Genomic DNA, 19,174 nt, shown 5'->3' with positions numbered 1-19,174 from the left:
TCATCCTGACACTAACTACCCAGAGTTTAGCACAGACCATACGTATTCAGGGCTCAATCCCACATGGCTGCCCCCATTTGAGACAGCAGGCCGAGGTCCCAACTGTGCTCGTGGGACTTGTCCCTTATAGTTCTGACCAACTGGCTACCCTTTGGGGTTCCCACGCTCCCTGACCCCAGGTTCAGTCATTTGCTGTAACAACTCCTATAACTCAGAGGAACTCTTAATTACATTGATTGGTTTATAATGAAGAACACAAAGGTTTATTAGGTGGTAATAATAGGCACACAGACTTAGGATTCAGTGACCCAGGCCCTAGCACATCCCTTTTCTTGAGGCAAAGGTAGATCATGAAGTCCTTCCAAAGCATATGGATTAAAAATGAGGGAGGAGAGTGTTTTTCCAGAGGGAGACTGGCATATAGTGACCAGAAGGAGAGTAAAAGGATTCAGGGTGGCAAATCAGCTAGGTGTTCACTGTACCTGAGGCTTATTTTTCTGCTGCCCTCACCACCCCCATTTATCTGGAAGTAGGTTCTTGTATTTTAGGCTATGACCTACATTCTCCACCTGCTTTAGTTTTATTTATGCTTTATGGGCTTCAAACATGAGGGCAGCCTGTAGTTCACAAATTGTAGTGCCTGGACTACCACACTGGTATCACCTGGGCATGTGCTGGAGTTGCAAACTCTTGGGCTCCACCCCAGACCTACCGAATCAGAATCCCCTGGAGGTTTTTGCTGGCCTCCACCCCCAGAGTTTCTGATTCGGTAGGTCTCTGGGTTCCTCCATGTTATATTCTGTTCCAGTACTTTCTGTCTGGCCAAATGATAAGGGGTAAGACATGACCAGCAACTGTCCATCCTCTAGACAAGCAAGCCTACTAGGTATGTGCATGTGTGTGTCCTCTTTCCTTCGTGTCTATCCCTAACTGGCCCAGGTCTGCATTTCTGTTCTTTTCCCCAGGCCACCAGACCTGCTGGTGATACTTTGGGTGAGATTCCTTAGTGATGATGGCCAATAGCCCAGCAGATTCTGAGAATAACTCTTGTCTCTATGCCCCTACACTAGATTTGGGGTAGTTTTGTTTCCTGAGTGATTTTTTTCACTATAGTTTCTGAAGTTTTCTTTTTTTTGCGTGTGTGGTTGTTTCTGAGTTTACCATACATGTCTTCACTTGTGAGAATCAGCTTTAGATTTATACTAGCTTAATGCCAGTGACATAGAGAAACATTGCTCCTACACAGCTCTAATCCATTTTCCCTTCTTCTGTGGTATTATTATTAGACATGCTATATCTACTATTATAGAACTGATAGTACCTTACCATCTGTAGTCCTTTCCTAAGCCCAATACAGCTTTGCCCCTACCCACCTCATTTCTGCTGTTACTGGAAAATATATTACACATATGTTACATTTTCATAGTTTAGACCCTACATTACATTATATACATATTATTTTATGCAATCGTTTTTTAAAAATTATTTATTAGAAATGAGAAAATTGTGCATATATATATATTTAATAATTATAGAATTACCTTAATTGGTGGTCTTTGTTTTTTGTGTGCATGGATTTGAATTACTGACCTAGGTCACTTCCTTTCAACCTGAAGAATTTTCTTTGGTATTTATTATAAGGTGGGTCTGCTAGCAATAAAATCTTTCAGTTTTTGTTTACTAGGGAAGTATTTTGCCTTTAGTTTTTGAAAAATAGCTTTGCTGGGTATAAGGTTCTTGACTGACAGTTATTTTTTAAAAATATTTTATTTATTGATTCATGAGAGAGACAGAGAGAGGCAGAGACACAGACAGAGGGAGAAGCAGGCTTCATGCAGGGAGCCCGACATGGGACCTGATCCCAGGTCTCCAGGATCACGCCCTAGGCTGAAAGCAGGCGCTAAACTGCTGAGCCACCCAGGCTGCCCATTTTTTTAAATATATATAAATAAATTTATTGTCCCACTGCCTTCTGGCTTACATTGTTTCTTCTGAAGTCAGCTGTTAATGTTACAGGGGTTCCCTTGTTAAGGACAGTGGTTTTCATTTTACTATTTTTACATTTTCCCCCTTGTCTTTAACTTTCAGCATTTCTACTATCATGTGTCTGCTTATGGATGTCTTTGCATTTATCCTACTTGAAGTTCAGTGACCTTCCAGAGTAAGTTACTGTTTTTCAGTAAATTCAGGAATATTTATGCCATTTTTCTTGAACCTTTTTTCTGCTCCTTTCTCTTCTCCTGGTATTCCCTTTGTGCATGTATTGGTGCTTTTGATGATGTGCCATATTTCTCCGAGGCTCTTATTTTTATTCATTCTTTTTTCTCTCTGTTCTTTGACTTCCAACCCCCTTATTGATCTCTCTGGAGGTTCACCATTCTTCTATCAGTTCATACCAATTTTTGAGCCCCTCTAGTGAATTTTTCGTATTAATTATTATACTTCCAAATTCCAGAATTTCCATTTGGTTTTTTTTTTTAAATAATCCTATCTTTATCGATGTTATCTCCTGATACAAATTTCCTTTACTTCTTTAACCATAGTTCCCTTTAGTACTGTGAACATACTGATAATGGTTATTTTGAGTTTTTTTCTGTTAAATCCATCATCTAGTTGCTCTCACAGGCAGTTTGTGGTGCCTGCCTGCCTTTCCTCTGTGCATGGATCACACTTTCCTGTTTATTTGCTTGTTCATAAGTGAGAAGACGCCAGAAATTTTGGATAATATGTTGTGGCAGCTCTGGATACAGCTTCCGCCCAGGGGCTTGTTATTCTTACTCGCTTGTTTATTTTTTAGTGCCTGGCTACTATTATTTTAGTAAAGTGTTTTTTCTACCAGCAGTGTTAAGCCTCTGATGTTGCTTGTCTGGAAGATCCAGCTTTGGGTAAACCTACAGAGACCCTGAGAAGACACTGCTATTGGTAGGACTTTCTAGACCTGGAGACTCTTTCCCTGACCTCACAGAGCTGTTGAACTGCACTAATTGCTTGATGATTGCTCTTTTGTTTTCAACAATAACCTGGGGGGCGTAATCCAATCAAAATCAAATTTTGGCTCCTTTGATGGAAGTTCCTGAGATCCTTGCTTGATACTTGTTCTTATCCCAGGAGGGCTCCTCCTGGCTGCCCTATCCCCTGCTTCTGTCCTAGGCTGCATCACCAGGACACCTACAAATCTCCTCTCAATTGCCTTTTAGCACAACCTCCACTGTTCTGAGAGAGCCTTAGCTTTGAGTTTCTCCATGCTCCATTGCAAATAAAATCAATTCCTTTGGGAAGAGATGTTTTCTTCTCCTCCAGAAAAAAAATCTACGAAGCAGGGGGCTCTAGAACTGGGGGCAGGGTCAGTAACAAGCTTCTGTCTATGTGATGACCCCACGAGCTCAGTGCCTGGTGGAATGTAGAGGCAGCAATGTGAGGTCTTCTTGGCTTGCCTCTCCTAGTGTGGAACTACTATCTCATGAGCCGGGGCAGAGGCAACCAGGGCTGTCTTATTCTTGGCCTGCTGTACCCACAGTATAGCCTCAACTCCTGAGAGCATTCCCAGTGGTCAGGTGAAAGAAGGGAGCCCCCATCTCCTGTAGGCACTCACCTGGTGTTTAGTCCTAGCATTGGGTACATGGGGCAGGACGAGAAATGCTGAAGCCCTGTTTCTGCAGGGAAGAAAGCTGTGTGATTGGAGCTGGGGGAAGAGGAGTCATGTGTTATGGGCTGTGGCCGCGTGGAATGCAATCTTTGCCTGGTGGAGCTCAGAGTGGGAGACAGGGAAGGATCTTGGTCTAGTCCCACAGGTTTTCACATTTCAGATTTTCTTGAACACATAGCTTATTTTTTTACTGCCCTTAGGACCATTTACAGAAGTTTTAAATGATTTTTAAAAAAAATAATTTTCACCAGGGGCACCGGGGTGGCTCAGTGGTTGAGCGTCTGCCTTGGGCTCAGGTCACGATCCTGGGTTTCTGGGATCCAGTCCCACAGCGGGCTTCTTGCAGGGAGCCTGCTTCTCCCTCTGCTTATGTCTCTGCCTTTCTCTGTGTCTCTCATGAATAAATAAAATCTTTAAAAAAAATAATTTTCACCCATTTCACTGGCGTTGGGTCAATAGAGCGCCCACACTCTGGTGTGTCAGCGGTCAGTTTCCCTCTACTAGATTGGAATCAGTGCCAGTTGTTTTCTAAATTATGCCTGAAGTTAATTGCTCTCTGCATACCATGGAGTCTGTCTGGGTACAGCGGGGAGGGTCCCCCTCTTTCCAGGGCCAGATGTTTGGCCTTGCGTCAGGCCTGACCTGACCCAATGGCTTGGACCTCCCCACCAGCTCCCTACTGCTGCGAGTGTTTTTCAGTATCCTGAGCCCCATGGCGGGAAATGGTGCCAGTAGGGAGAAGAGGGAGCAAGAAAGCCAACTACCTTTTGCAGTTTTGTCCAGAATCAGCCCAACCTTGTCACCTGAAGTCACCCTGGGCACCATCTCTCCCGTGTGTGTGCTGACTTCTTATAGAGGGTGCACAGGTTTTCTTGTTCTTGCTTTCCCATAGCTGTGGGGAATTTTCTGTTCTTTCAATTAGTTCTTTGGAAATGGCTATTCAGAGTTGCAACCTGCCTAGGTTTGCAACTCTCCGAGAAAGAAAAATATTGACCTCAAAGCCAGAGCAGTCTTCATGCAAGCACAGCCTGTAGGTCCTGGGTATCTCAGAGGTACAGCCCACAGAATGCCTGGGCTCATGTCACAGGCCTAAGTGATTAGTCATCTGCTCATGAAATTGGAGGTAGCCACTGTGTGTGTATTCAGCCCACGTGAATTGGACAACTACAGACCCCCCACACTCTGCTAGGATGGAGGACAATGGGGAAATAGCCACAGTTTCTTCGGGGAGTTTATAGTCTAGGGGAGGAAACAACAACAAAAAAATAAAAGTGGCAGTTAGAATGTCATGGGACGTTGGGACAGAAGAGGGAAGGCTCGGGTCATCTGTTGTAGCCATTGTTCCTTGAAACTGGCATCTGAAAAGCAGGGCTGAGTGTAGGGAATGGGAAGGAAGAAGCCTACAGATCCTTGTCTCCTCGGCCCTCTTTAAAGTTGAAAATGAGAAGAGACATGAAAGTGTACAGGAACTGTGTCCGGGTATGCTTGCTTTCTCTTTGATCATTTAATATAGGCAGAAAGGGAGAAGAAACATTTCTGTCATCACCAGGGCATGTTGGCGCGCTGGCAATGTGACAATCACCTAGTGAGGGAGAGTCTGCAGTCCAGAAAAATGCTCTCCTCGGCAATGCCCAGGTGAGGAGCTAAGAGCCTCCACACAAGCTCCACTCAGCACGATGGGGGTGACTGAAGACTGAGTAGGGGTTACTCTTTGAGAAGTTTGAATGCCTCTACCTTTTGGGTTATGAAGGGGGGTTGATTCCCTGCCTTGAAGGGATTAAAAGGAGACCAGATTGGCCTCACAACAGAAAGACACTCTTCTTGTAGGGCTGAAATGCCTGGTGCTATGTTACTAGAAGGAAGGAAAGGGTACATTTCCCTCTGGGTGGGACCGAGGATTTCCTCTTTGCCCCATCAGGTATTTTATGGCATTGAATTTGAGTAGCCGTAGGATGGAGCTGTTGAGGAGGGGTCAGCTCTGCAGGTTTATCTTGAAGGGGGGAAGGAATGACAAAGACCACAAAACAGGTGGGAAGCAAGTCCTCACACGTTGGCAGAGACAGGGAAAGTGAGCAACGGCACAGCTCACTATGGCAGAGCTACCCAAGGCCAGAAGAGCAAGCCAGGCCACGGCCAGGTGTGGGTCTGTCTGGGCGTTCATGAAATGGGGCCATGAGCACACCTCGGCAGCTGGAGGACAGATGGGCAGAGAGTCGGGCTGTGGATGGCATCGCTCCACCTTTTCTCCCCTGGCTTCCATGTGTTTTAGGACATTCCAAGGTTAAGTCTGACACACTTCACAGGCTCAAAGTTGGTTGTGCCCCGTTCACAGTTGGGAATGCCCATGGTCCAGAATTGGTGGCCCGCTCTCAGAGTGGTTAAGAGACCACCTCCATATTACTTAGCTTTTGAACAACAGCTCATAAGTGTCCTCTCTCCCTTTGATCTTAATCCCTAACCCCTCTACCCACACCGTTGCCAGGATGATCTCGGGAGTGCAAACTGCCTATGTTCTTGCCCTACTCAGAGCCTTCACTGGCCTCTCAGTGCTTGTGGAATGACGCTCCTTACAGAGGACGTAATTGTCTTCTCGACCCGGCCTCTACTGGCCTCCCAACTACTAGCCATTTGCTCTCCCTTTGATGCACACACATGTAATGGTCTAGCAGTGGCAAAGTACATGCACACAATCTCCTGCTTCATGCACCTTTTCTTTGTTTATATGTGTTTTTTTGCTTGGAATACCCACTTTTTAATCCCCTTCCCCTCCTTTTTTGGGCCAGACAAGCCTCCTCGTCCTTTTCAGACTACGTTATATGTTCTGTTCCAAGGACCCTGCACTTATCACCAATGGCACTCACCATCGTGTGTTGTGGGCATACTTCTCTCTTTCTCTCACGTATCTGTGAGCGTGTCCTGGCTATGTCTTATTTATATTCGTATCAGCTGGGGTGGGGCATAATCCTGGGACATAGTTGACACTCTAAAAATACTTGGTTGCATAAGTGACTCAAAGGATCCTTAACTGCCTCCTGAATAACTAATTCTAGACAGCATCTGTTTGGATTCTGACTGCAGTCTGGAAGCAATAGGTGCCTTCATTTAACCATGGGCCCTAGTAATGCAGCATCCCGCAGCCCGCTAGGTTGAATGCACCTGAAAGCCTTAGGAAATCTTGTCACTGTGCATTTTATTATGTGACTACAACTTGAGCTGAATAGGGAGAAATGAAGCCTGGCCAGCACTGAGCATCCTGCCAGGAATAGAATAGAAGGGCCGCTGCGGTCAGTGAAACTAAAGGTTACCATGGTGTCGTCAGGGAGTGTTTTCAAAGGGTAGTGCCCTGAATGTCTCATCCCACCCAGCCTCTGCTTCATGCCGCCGCATGGAGAAGCCTTTGGCTTTCAGTATCCTCAGAGGAAGGCAGCATAGGCCTCCTCTCCTAAACCTGTCCCTGCAGACAGCTGCGTACCCGTGAGTCCCTCGGCAGGATAGTAAATGTGCTCTCAGCCCCTCCTGGGTGCTCAGGTAGTGTCATCTGATCCTGAGTGTGGCATCTAGGTGACACTACAAGAGCCGAAAGCACCGCAGGTGGTCCTCCCTGTCGCATTCCTTATCCCTAGCACATTCTGGGTGTCTCACCGCAGTATCGCCAGTGATGACTTCCCTTCCTTCCTCCAAACTGAGGGTCACCTCACTCACTGGTAGGTCAGAGGTGTCCACTGAATAATAAACTGTGTTCCTATGCAAGTGGGTGATGTTAGGTTTTTGACCCCAGGGGACCCTGAGGGGCCAAGTGAGGCCGCAACAGAGGAGAGAGAATGCAGTGTGCTTCTAGGAGGTGACTGCCACTCACATGGCTTCAGAAGAAAAGTCCATTTCCTTTCCTACTCGGTGGGAGATACTTTTTTTTTAATCTCCCTATAATGAGGTCCTTGAATACCATGTGATTAAAAAAAACAACAACAACCCAGAAAAACCCAACTTTCATTTTGAGTGTAAACCTGTGGGAATGAAGATGATCTCACAATCTGCAATAAAAAGGTCATCTCTTGATCTTGGCTGTATCCCAGCTAAGCACGTTGAGGATGTCATTGGCGGTGATGGAAAGCCTGGAGTGCCTGCAGCCTCCTCGCTGTGATTTAGTGAGGGGAGTGACTGAGGGTATTTTTGTCAGAGGAACTGGTTCTCTGCTTAGCCTCAATATTTCATAAAAAGCTCGTTGCAGCAAAATTTTCATTTGGCAGCATCTGCTGGGCTATCATCTTGATAACTTCACAGTAAGTAACAGGGACACTTCAAGGTCAAATGAAAGTCAACCGGACAGGCCTATTTAGTTAGGGAGCTTCTGTTCAGCCCCCTTATATTTTTAAAAAAGAATTTTGTTCTTTTCTATAAAGGTGCAGACAAAGCCTGCAACCAGTGTTTGTGGGACAGGTTGGGCATCTTGGAATCATAGGACAAGAAAAAAAAGCTTGAGTTTTAAGAGATGAAGGATATGGTAGGAAAATCTCTGGAATGATCTCAGTTGATTCTGACACTGTTGATCTCGAGCAAGTCCTGCAAACTGTAGATCTCAGTTTCCTTAATGACAGGTTTCTGGGATGCCCTTAGAAAGAATTTCCAAAATGTTGCAAAATACTGAATCATACTAGGGGGGAAAGGGTGTGTGCCTGTGTGTGTGTGTGTGTGTGTGTGTGTGTGTGTGTATGTGTGTGTTTTCTCTATGTACTTAAGTAATAGAGTAATGGCAATTACTTAAGTGAATAGACTGAATGGATTGGGGGGTCACAAGAAGGCTGCCAAGGTCGGGAAAGGGGGCCTAAGGGACGGAGGGTCAAGAGAAGTTGGGCCTACTTGCATTTGTAGCTGAGAGCACAGGATGCCTTCACTAGAACCGTTTTAGAAGTTAGGAGATGACATGTGGCCTGTGTAACATGGTGGCCAGAGGGCAGGACGTCAAAGGCACTGGGCCTGAAACGACCAAGAAACATGTCCTTCTGAGTCAGTCTTGGGAAGAAGTTAGGTATTCATTTTGAGAATAACATGAGCATTTGGGTCTGGAATGCGGAACCCAGAGCCCACAAAAAGGTCTTAGGGTAATTCGATCAGTGTTTCCGTAAAGAACACCAAAGCCACAGATTCTGTTCCTGGCAGGGCAGAAAATGCATCATAAGGGAAGACAACACTTTTCAAGGGATAGTGGCTTGGCCTGGAGGGGCTCGGGGACTTCCTGGACAGCAGTTAGGAGCAATGATGAACACCACCACCCCAAGCTTCTGGGAACCCTGCCTGAGCCAGCTCCACATGGTGTGCTGGTGTTTGCACCCCTGCTCCCTGCTCTCCCTCTGCAGCCTCTCCTCCCAACCCTGTTGGGTTGAGGTTCTTGTGACTCTTTCTTGCCCCCCACCCTTGGAGCACTGACTGGAGGAGACATTCTGTGGAAACACTGTTTTTCCGGCTCCATCATCTTCTAGGGTATCCACAGCTGCATTTCCAGAGGAACAGCACCTTTCTGGCCTTACTGTTTTGAAATATTTCTAGAATTTGTAGTCATAATTCCTCGTCTATAAGGTGGTATCTTTTTTAGCTTCTCGAAGGTGATATTGGTAACCACTGTGAGAAGGACTGCTCAGGGGCACACCCAGGTGGCAAAGCCTTGGGCTCAGGGCATGATTCCAGGGTCCTGGGATCGAATCTCATATTGGGCTCCCCGCAGGGAGCCTGCTTCTCTCTTGCCTGTGTCTCTGCCTCTCATGAATAAATAAATGACATCTTTAAAAAAAATACTTGCTCAATGCATCTGTGGCCCTGGGCCTTGCCTCCTTTGGCCTAGGGATGAAGGGAGTGTGAGGGTGGGTGAGGAGGAGAGCAAAAGCAGGTTCTAGATGACTCTCTGTGAGTTCCCTGGTTAAAGCCTGTGTCTACACTGGTAATATTGGGGGACTTTCTGTGGGAGATATTGCTGGGGAAGTCAGGAGCAGTTTTCCGATTGACACGACCCTGGGCCACATTAGGTAACAGGCTTGCTTTGCAGCTCCAGGTTCAGTGAGAGAGACGCCATGCAGGACCGCCCTCAGTTCCAGTTTCTTGGGCTGGACTGCGTTGGTTAGGTTGGGTAGACAGTGCAGCCCTGGGGGAGAGAAGGGGGGACACCTCCTTGACCTCGGGCTAGGCTCTTTCCTTGGGATGCCATTGTTGCTGGAGAGAAATGGGGCCCTTCTGTAGTTCATGGGTTGGTTGGCCGACTGACTTACAAACTCTGTTCCATTACTTGTTTTTATAAATAAAGCTTTATTAGAACACAGCCTAGTTCTGTGTTGTCTGTGGATGTTTTTACACTAAAAGCACAGAGTTGAATGGTTGCAGCAGAGACTGTGGGATCTGTAAAGGCTGAAATCATCACCATTTGGTCCTCCAGAAAAAAATTCACTTAATTTTGCTATTGCTTTTTGCAGGTCATCTGCTCTTTGGTGTCCTGTTGTGTCAGTAGACTGGGTGTAGGGGTACAGTGGTTCCAAAAATGTTCCTGCTTGGGATTTGTTGTTCTTTCCCCAATTCTTAGGTGTAGGCTCTTTAAATAATGTCTCTTCCCCATCTCTGCTCTTGAAACTCTGGTCAGATTTATGTGATAATCTTTCATTCTGTTCTCCATCTATCTTAATGCCCTCCTTCTTGTTTGCCATCTCTCAGGATCTCCGCTCCATGGCCTGGATAGTTCTCCAGATCTCTGAGTCACTGTTTCTTCTTTTGTGTTTCATCAGATGTTAAACGCATCATTGAATTTTTAATTTCATTATCACATTCTCCTTTTCACATTTAGAAGTACTGTTTGGTTCTTCTTCCAATATGGCTGGACGTCTTATTCATATTTAAATATCTATTTTACTTCTTTAAACATATCAAGCATACTTACTTTAAATTCCACACTGCTAATTCTAGTGTTTGAAGCTATCGTAGATCTGTTTCGGCTGTTTTATCCTCATTGGCTCTCAAGCTGCTTAGTTACTTGAAAGTTTTATGATTATCTCTAATGGCGAGATCTTTTGGATTTTTTTTTATGAAAAACTCTTTGAGCATTTTTATTTGTTGTACAGAGTATATAGCATATACTTTTTTGTTATATATATATATATATATATATATATATATATATATATATACACACACACACACACACACAGCCAGGGAGAGTTGTTCTAAACCAGGTTATCCATACCAGCAATTCTAGAGCTTTCCACATGTTGGAGGTTATTGAGCACTTGCCTGGATCATTAATAAAGCTAATTCTTTTATGTAAAATTGCCTATCGTTTCCTAGAATTTCTTCATGCTTTTGATTTGATTCTTGAAGAGAGGAAAGTGAATCTTCTTTTTTTTCTTCAGTACCAATAAGTTTCTATTTATTCCTTGTATTTCCCAGGGTAAAGAGAGAAGGGATAAGGGTCAGCATGTGTGTTCTAAAACAATAGTGAGTGGGAAAGGAAGTACGTGGCATAGCAAAATCAACCATCAAATAAACACTCCCCAGAGATGGAGTCACTAAAGCTCAAGGGGCCTCAGTCCCCTGCAGTTCAGAAATGAGAGCAAAGGATCAGAGAAAGAACAGATAGGTACAGTCTTTCCTACCCTCCGCCCCCAAAATTCAAGATTTGACACAGAGCTTTAGTTTCTAGCAGTAAACACGCTCTCCTATTATTATTGTGGCCATTTTGACATAAATTTCTCACACTGGCATAAAGGTTTCTGAGTGACTTGGATATACATTCAGCTTCCCTTTTTTTGGTCTCCCAACCCTATTTTTTACATGGAAGGGCCCCCTCATTGCTTCTGCTTCTCTCTGCCCTGAGATTAGAGATTAAAGTAGGTTCAATCCATGCAAATACAGGTGTATTAATCTGCATCACTTCAAGGAATAGTCTTGTCACAGGAGATTAAGAACAAGGGATGGAGTGTTCTTAGCTCTTTCAGGATTTAAATGTGTATGTATGAGGCTTTTCTTGAGGGGCATAGAAGTGGCGTTAGGGTAGGAGTCCAATTTTTAGGACAGAAGATCTGGCCCAAAATACAAAATGGGGGAAGGAGAACACAAAAGAAAGGATAGTTCAAGACCCCCCCCCAACGCTTCAAGAGGGGTCGCTAAACTATGTTCTGGATTCTTTTTCTGGTGCAGGACCTTTTGTTAAAGATCTTTAGCTATTTTTTTCTCAGTACAAAAGGAAGTTTATAAATAATAAAACACCAAAAGAACATGTAGAAGACCAACACATCATATTTACACAAACCAGTTCTCCTAGCAGTCACTTAATCAGTTATTCATGAAGTCCTACAAAGCCCAGAGAAATACAATAACTAGAGGAGGGCAGCGACTGGAGGAGACAGGAACCCAGGATCAGACACACATCACATGATGCATTTTGTTGAATTTGCCCCATGAGGAAAGTGAACCTTATGATCTCACTGGGGTCTACGCTGATATGATAAAGAGCTGAGAACCATTTCCTATCTAGAAGTTCTGTTTGGTTGTTTTTCAAATCTACCTTGTTCAAATTCTCTTACTTGTGACATCCTTCAGAATTGAATGTAAATCTGCATCATTTTACTTTTTAAGTTATTTCAGGTGATTATTCCTTCCTCTTTATGAAATTTCTCCTGATCTCATGAGGCAGATGACATCTGATACCCACCTTCTGTTTTCCCTTGTTCCTGAAATCCCCCCTTATAATGATCATTTCCATTCATTCACTGAAGACTCTGGCTCTGTCTCATGGTCTTTTGTTCCATTTGTAGTTCTGACCTCATCTAGGCTGACTTCGAAATATTCTCAGATTCTTTTACTTCTCCATCTTCAGAATAACCTTCTCAACCCCTGTACCTCACAGCCTACTGCCATAGTCACAGTAAACTTCTCCGTCCTGGAAATCATATACCTAGACAGTCCTCTTCTTATAATCTCCTGTCTGTTTAAGTCCCTCACTAAGTTGTTCTAATATATCAAATCTTTGACTTCACTGAGATCTCTCTTCTGTTTATCATCTGCTTTCAGTGTTTCAAACATATCCTCTATTTTTAATTCTTTCCTCATCCAGTTCATATAATTCAAGACTTCAGACATTCTTTACTAATTCTCTAAGCTGACTTACCACATCTTTCTATTCTTAGTTGGCAAGACCCCAGTCCTGGCTCCTTTTCTCTACACCCATACCTCAGCTGATGAATGTTCCTGAAGAAATATCCTGATTTCCACATTGGTAATGGTTGACGAGAGTACTTGGACAAATTTTGAAAACAACCAAAAATACTAGGCACAATATTAAAAACATCTCTTTTGAACACTGCAGAAATTTATAAGATATTAAAGAATTACCAGACCAAAATTTAAGGAAAACCAAAAACTCAGAGGTAAGCTGTTCACCCGTCACTTGGCCCAGAAGGCATTCTAATGTTAGGGAAAATTGCACTTTGTTTTTGTTGGCCTCCTTGGTAAGAGGTTATTATTTAAGGCCCAGGGCCAATGCAAGTGGAGAATCTGATAAGAGACTCTCTTTGCATTAAGCCATTATCACAAAGGATTGGGAAGGGTGAATCAGAAAGAAACTGCTGGAAAGTTTGCCTTGAAATTACTCATACAAGAAGAAAAAAGGAAAGGAAGAAAACTTTTGAAAAGCTGTAGCCATAAGCCAAACTTTTTGTAGATTTGCAGATTAATTTCACATCTTCTGAGGGGTCTAGGGAAACTGCAAGAGAAAAATTTGTTTTTACATAGTTCTACACTGGTAGTGCCCTCCAGGCATAAGTAAATTCAGGTACTCTTTGGAGGTAGGTAGCTTAGTACTAAGCTTCAAGGAATCCCTGTAAATATTTTTCAGAGAAAGTGAAAAGCATAGAGTCATAAATAAAATCATGTAAGGTAACAGAATATTATGAGGGGGAAACATTAGGAATAACAGAAGAGCAGGTCTATGAAAGCGCTACAAATTGGAATCCATGGACACAAATTGTAAACATTGATGCTCATTCTCTTTAACAAAATGGCAAACACAGGAAACTCTAAAACTTTATGTCACTGAGTTGAAAAAGAGCCAAGTAAAACTTCTAAAGATGAAAACCAAAAAATAACCCAGATTAAATTCTGTGTCTGGATTTAACAGCACATTATCCACAGAATTAATGGGAAGATGAGTGAAAATATATATGAGAAGAAAATATACAGAATAAATCATAAAGAGACAAAATTATAGGAAAGGAGACATTAAAGATCATAAAGGAAGGTATAAATTATGTTTAATTTGAGGAGAGAGAAAATAAGGGCAGGGGCAATATTTCAAGAAATAATGACTGAGAATTTTGCAGAACTGATGAAATACACCAATGCACAGATTCAAAAGCCAGTCAAGGGTTGTGGGGACCATAAGGGAAGAATGGTAACTAGACTTCTGGCACAGTTCGTTTCTGGTGTACGTTCAACATATATTGAATTTTAATTTTGTGCTCCTGACACATAAAATGTTAATTACAAATTTTATCTCAATTAAAAAATCAGATCTTAAGCAGAATAAATCTGACCCTCATACCTATACCCTTTACAATAAACTACAGGACACCAAAGAAAAAGAAAGAAAAAAATCAAAGAAAAAAAAAAAAAGCCAGAGAAAAATGTCAGAATACTTTTAAAAGAACAGCAGTTAGGCTGATTGCTGACTTCTCTGTGCTGTCTTTGAAAGCCAGAAGTTAGTGGAATGGTATCTCCAATTGTCGGAAGAAAATATCTGCCAAATTAGAATTATACACCCTTAGGAAAAAAAAAACAACTTTAAAAAGTAAAAGTGAAATAAGATCATTTTAAGACAAGCAAAAATGGAGTGTTTGCACCAGATACCATCACTGAAGGAAATTCTAAAGGAGGATGAGCTCAAATGAAGGCCTAGAATGAAAGAAGGGAGAATAAATAAAATGGTAACACTTAGGTAATTCTAAGTGAACTCTTACTGGTAAAATACCAACCATGGATTATGAAGTTACAATGCACTGTGGAAATGCATGTTAATAATGATGGATGCTGAGTGAGGAAACTCCGTGAAAGCATTTATGGTCTTGTACTATCTGGAAGGAGGATAAAGGTATTGATAAACTTTAGAAATATTTGTTCAAAAAAAATTTGTTCAATTTTCTGTATATTTTAATTCACAATAAGGTCAAAACAATTTTTTAAAATTTTTTATTTAATTTTTTATTTTTTCAAACCGATTTTGTAATCCAGTGAGACGGTCTGCTATAAGTTATGTCTCCAACTTTAGTCAGCAGGACTTTCAGTGCTTCCTGGCATATCCTGTCAGGTTCCCACAGTCGCGTCCCTAACATTCTCTGTAGGAATGCTTTCACATATTCTCCAGGGCCCTACTCTCCCTTGCTCCCAACCTTTCTCCTCCTCCTCAGCACCATAACCTTACCTCCTAACTCACAGAGCATAGGACAGCCATGGGATGAGAGCTTCCTCAACTCACTGCCACAAAAACTAAAGCTTTCTCATCGCCAGAATCATTACTCCTTTCCTGATTTTTCTCCTGGTCAAAAGACTGAGCTGTCCCTTCTCCAGTCAAAGACCAATTCCTCAGTTTCTTCTCAGGGATTTTATTCTCTCTATCCTGTTGCTCATCTATACATCTCTCTCTTTGCTGGACCCTTAATCTTAGTATTTAAACATGTTGAGTTTAAATCCTACGTATCTTAAATGATGTGTGCCTACCTGAGTGTGTACATGTGCACACACACACACGTCCCTTTAGGCCCCAAAGTTCCCTTCTAAACTAAATAACATACTATCTCCTTCTTTTTCATAGCTAAACTTCCTGAAAGCATTGTTTTTACTCTCTGTTTCCTCACTTCCTACTCAATCTGCTAGAATAGCAGTTTTCAAACATTTTGATCTCAGGACTTCTTTTAGACTCTTGAAAATTCACAAGGACCTCAAATAGCTCTTGTTTAGGTGGGTAGCCACAAGGTATTACCTATTCTGAGATGCTTAACTTCTCTTTCCAGATGGATAAATACTCTGTCCTCTTTATTTTTACCTAGAGTGAACGCGGAGTAGAATTTTGTGTCTTACTAAACTTGGAATCCCTGGTACCTGACTCAGAACTTGTTACTTTGGGGTTATTATTAACTCCATCTGGTTATTTTCCTGATCTCTCAAATTCTTTGTTGGTAAATATGAAATACTTGATGAGTATTTTTGCTGTTTCTTTCTTAGGTGCTTTGTGCAGATTTAAAGTAATATGAAAGAATAGTTTATGACACAGGAGTGCAAAACCAATCCACCCCACTCCTCAGAATACATGACAAAGACCACAAAAAAAAAAAAAAAAGAAAGAAAGAAAGAAAAAGAAAAACCAGATCCAATTTCACACTCCAGCTGAATTCTGTCCTATATCTGAGAAAATCGCCCCAGGTGTCCACAATGGAGCTTCTGCTTGAGATTCTAATATGCTAAAGATGATTTCTCAGGAGATGTTATTTTTCTGAAAAGTGACTGAGAAACAGCTTTGTCAACAGCAAATTAAAATAAGGCTGAGATACGATATTATTATTCTGGCCACATGGAGTGGTTTTACTCCATCTCTAGGAAAAGAAAGAGATGAATGTCCAGGAATAAAGCCAGGTTGGTCAGGTCAGTACACTAACTGCAAGTGAGTTTATATTGGTTTGGCTCTAAGACGGGCTGCCCCTTGGTGGTGGTGGTGGTGGTGGTGGTTTGTAACTTGGAGAACCTCAAAGTCTTTAAAAATAATATGTAAGACAAAAATGACTCACCGCAAACTCCATGGTATTTGTGAATAGTGCTGTAGCCAGATTCTGGTGTTATTTTGCACATAATGTTTGAGCTATAGCTGGGTAGGCTTCTGCAGGCCCTGAGGAGTGGGGGGTGTGTGTGTGTGTGTGTATGTGTGTGTGGTCTTTGATGGGAAAGAGGAGTGAAAGGCCGTGGTGGGAGGGGGGAGAGGGGAACAGGTAGGGGCAAAGCTGGGAACTATATCTGAATGGGCCTTGCAGATTTAGTATCCAGGGCATCTTGGGAGACAATTAACCACATTGTATTTATGTGGTATACATGGGCTGGAATGTAGCTGGTGGTAGTGCCTCGGTAAATATGGATTTGGTGCTGAATACTACCCAAGAGGTTGCCTGCTTTAAAAAAATAAAATTAAATGTAAAGTGTGGTTTCATCCTTCCTGAGTACTCTTAGTACAAAAAAACAAAAACAAAAAAACAAAAAAAAAAATAGAATTTGCTTCCTGAGTCCAGTGTTAAATCTGAAATGTGGTCTGAGGCAAAGAGAACCACATTCCCTGCAAAGCCTTAAGTGAGCCCTTTGTGCTTGCCAGCTTTCATTGAGTACACGGGTTGCCCTAGTGATGAATGTCCTGCTTTGTGTGGTCTCAGCATTTTTTTCTGGAGAGGCTGTTTTTAATGAGAAGGTGAATAGAGGGGGCTTCTTTTGAAACCAGGATAAGAGGAGGGCCACTTCTGAAAATGCAAGCATAATGGTGCCATTCCTTATCACCGAGAGCTGACAGTCGCCAGAGACTGCCTGCCTCCCCCTACCCCCCCACCCCCCCCCACACACACCCTTCTCTTCTCTTCTTTTGGCTAATTGCTGTTTTGGTTTGGCCTAGGGTCTCAATCCCTGGAATCTTCTTTTGGAAGTGAAGAGTAACCAACCAATCAGATCCCGCTTTGTCCCCCTGGCCTCCTGTTCCTTCCTGCAGAAAGGGAATGTACTCCTGGTGTTTCAGGGAAGGACACACCCAGGCTCCTTTCTCCTACCTATTTTAAAATGCTGCGCTTTTTCAGATTTACCCACGCGCTGAGAATTCTGCTTCAGCCTGTTTGAACACCCTTTCTCCTTCAGGATCCATTATGCGGGGCAGGAGTGGGAGGAAACCATATAATTGCCATATTTTAGGACTCGCTTGGGGCTAGCTTTGATTGAACACACACAGCAAACTCTTGATTATCCATGCTAATGGAAGGAATAGTAATTCCGACCATACCCAGGGTTTCTGACTTTGAAATGTGTTATGGGATTTTTGGTTTTTTTCTTTTTTGCAAGTGGTAGCAGGTGGCTTACTTAGAATGATAGTGAAATGACTTTTGTGTTGCCGATGTTTTTGGTAGGCAAAAGGGTGAGAGGCGCCCTTCTCGCTCCTGCCCCCACCCCACAAACTCACCTTGCACGGACTCCTATGGCCTTCAGATTACATGATCCTTTTTATTGCCCCCCCTTTTCTTAACTAAATGAACTCTCAGGAAATGGGTGAATGGGGAAGGTTTACCTGACAGGTAACCAGTACAAGGAACATACTGTCAGATATTTACATTTAAATAGGAGTTACCTCCAAAGCTAAGGAAACAAAACTTCCTAATATTTCTCCAATATTTAATAATTCCACAAATAGGGTAAGCTCCACTCTGGTTGGTATTGATGGTGATGATTATTCTTGTTTTGACAGTATGCATTCTTATTTGTTTTGTTTACCAGCATTTATGATAGTGCCGGGAATACAATAAGGCACTTGCTGCATTTTTGTGGATCACAAGAAAAACCTGGTAATTTTCAAAATACTTCTTCATATACCTTTCTCGGAATTCCTATCGCTCTTCTAGAATAGAAGCCAGAAGTCTCAGAGTTGTTGTGATGCTTGAGATAACTAATTCTTGGTTTAGTCCCCACTTTGTACATAGTCAACTGCCTAATTCATTGCAAATTTTCAGTGGAACATAGGATGATGGAAGGGTTGGGTTTTTGTTTTTGTTTTCATGGATGGTCTTGTTGAACTTTTACTACTTTGTTGATTTGTCAGGCAAACTTGTCATCATCTTTCTGGAGACGACTCTCTTTTGGAGCTACGTGGCGCAGTGGCATGCTGCTCACGGGCCATTCCTACCCTGGACCCGATCCATCACAGTGTGTCCCTGCGCAGAGTGACCCCAGCTGTGCCTCACTCCAGCCTGTTCTGCTTAATAAACACAGTTAACCAAGAGGTCTTTTTCAGCCTTGCACCATGTGAGTTGAAAAGAAACCAGAAAGGAAGGGTCAACATGGACTCGAACCCCTTTTCCTGGAGGATCCTCGCAAAGGAAGCTGAGATGACTGTGGAGCCTGGAGGTGGACAGCTTCTGAGTCCACCTGGAGGAGGTGGGACGTGGCCTGGGATTAGAACTTTCTTCATGCCTGTGCTGAGCTGGGGACGTGGGTGGATGGTTGGTGGTGGAGCCAAACTAGGGCTAAGTCTGGCTCTGCCACTTATGAGCTCTACAGGTGCAGCAACTGCTTTATATCCTCTGGGCCTCATCTTTAGAATGCTGATAACAGTTGTATCCATTTTATGGTGAGAATACATCTTGAAAAGTTTGCAGAGGGCCGAACCTCATGCCTGGCGCACACACAATTGTCAGACACTCTGAGGGATGCTCCTCGAGCACCTATTGTGAGCCGGGAACTATGCTGGGTGCCTTTGGCAGGCTCTGT

Source organism: Canis aureus, chromosome 2 (genome assembly GCF_053574225.1).
Source record: "Canis aureus isolate CA01 chromosome 2, VMU_Caureus_v.1.0, whole genome shotgun sequence".
Lineage (NCBI taxonomy): Eukaryota > Metazoa > Chordata > Mammalia > Carnivora > Canidae > Canis > Canis aureus.
This window is presented reverse-complemented; position numbering follows the sequence as displayed.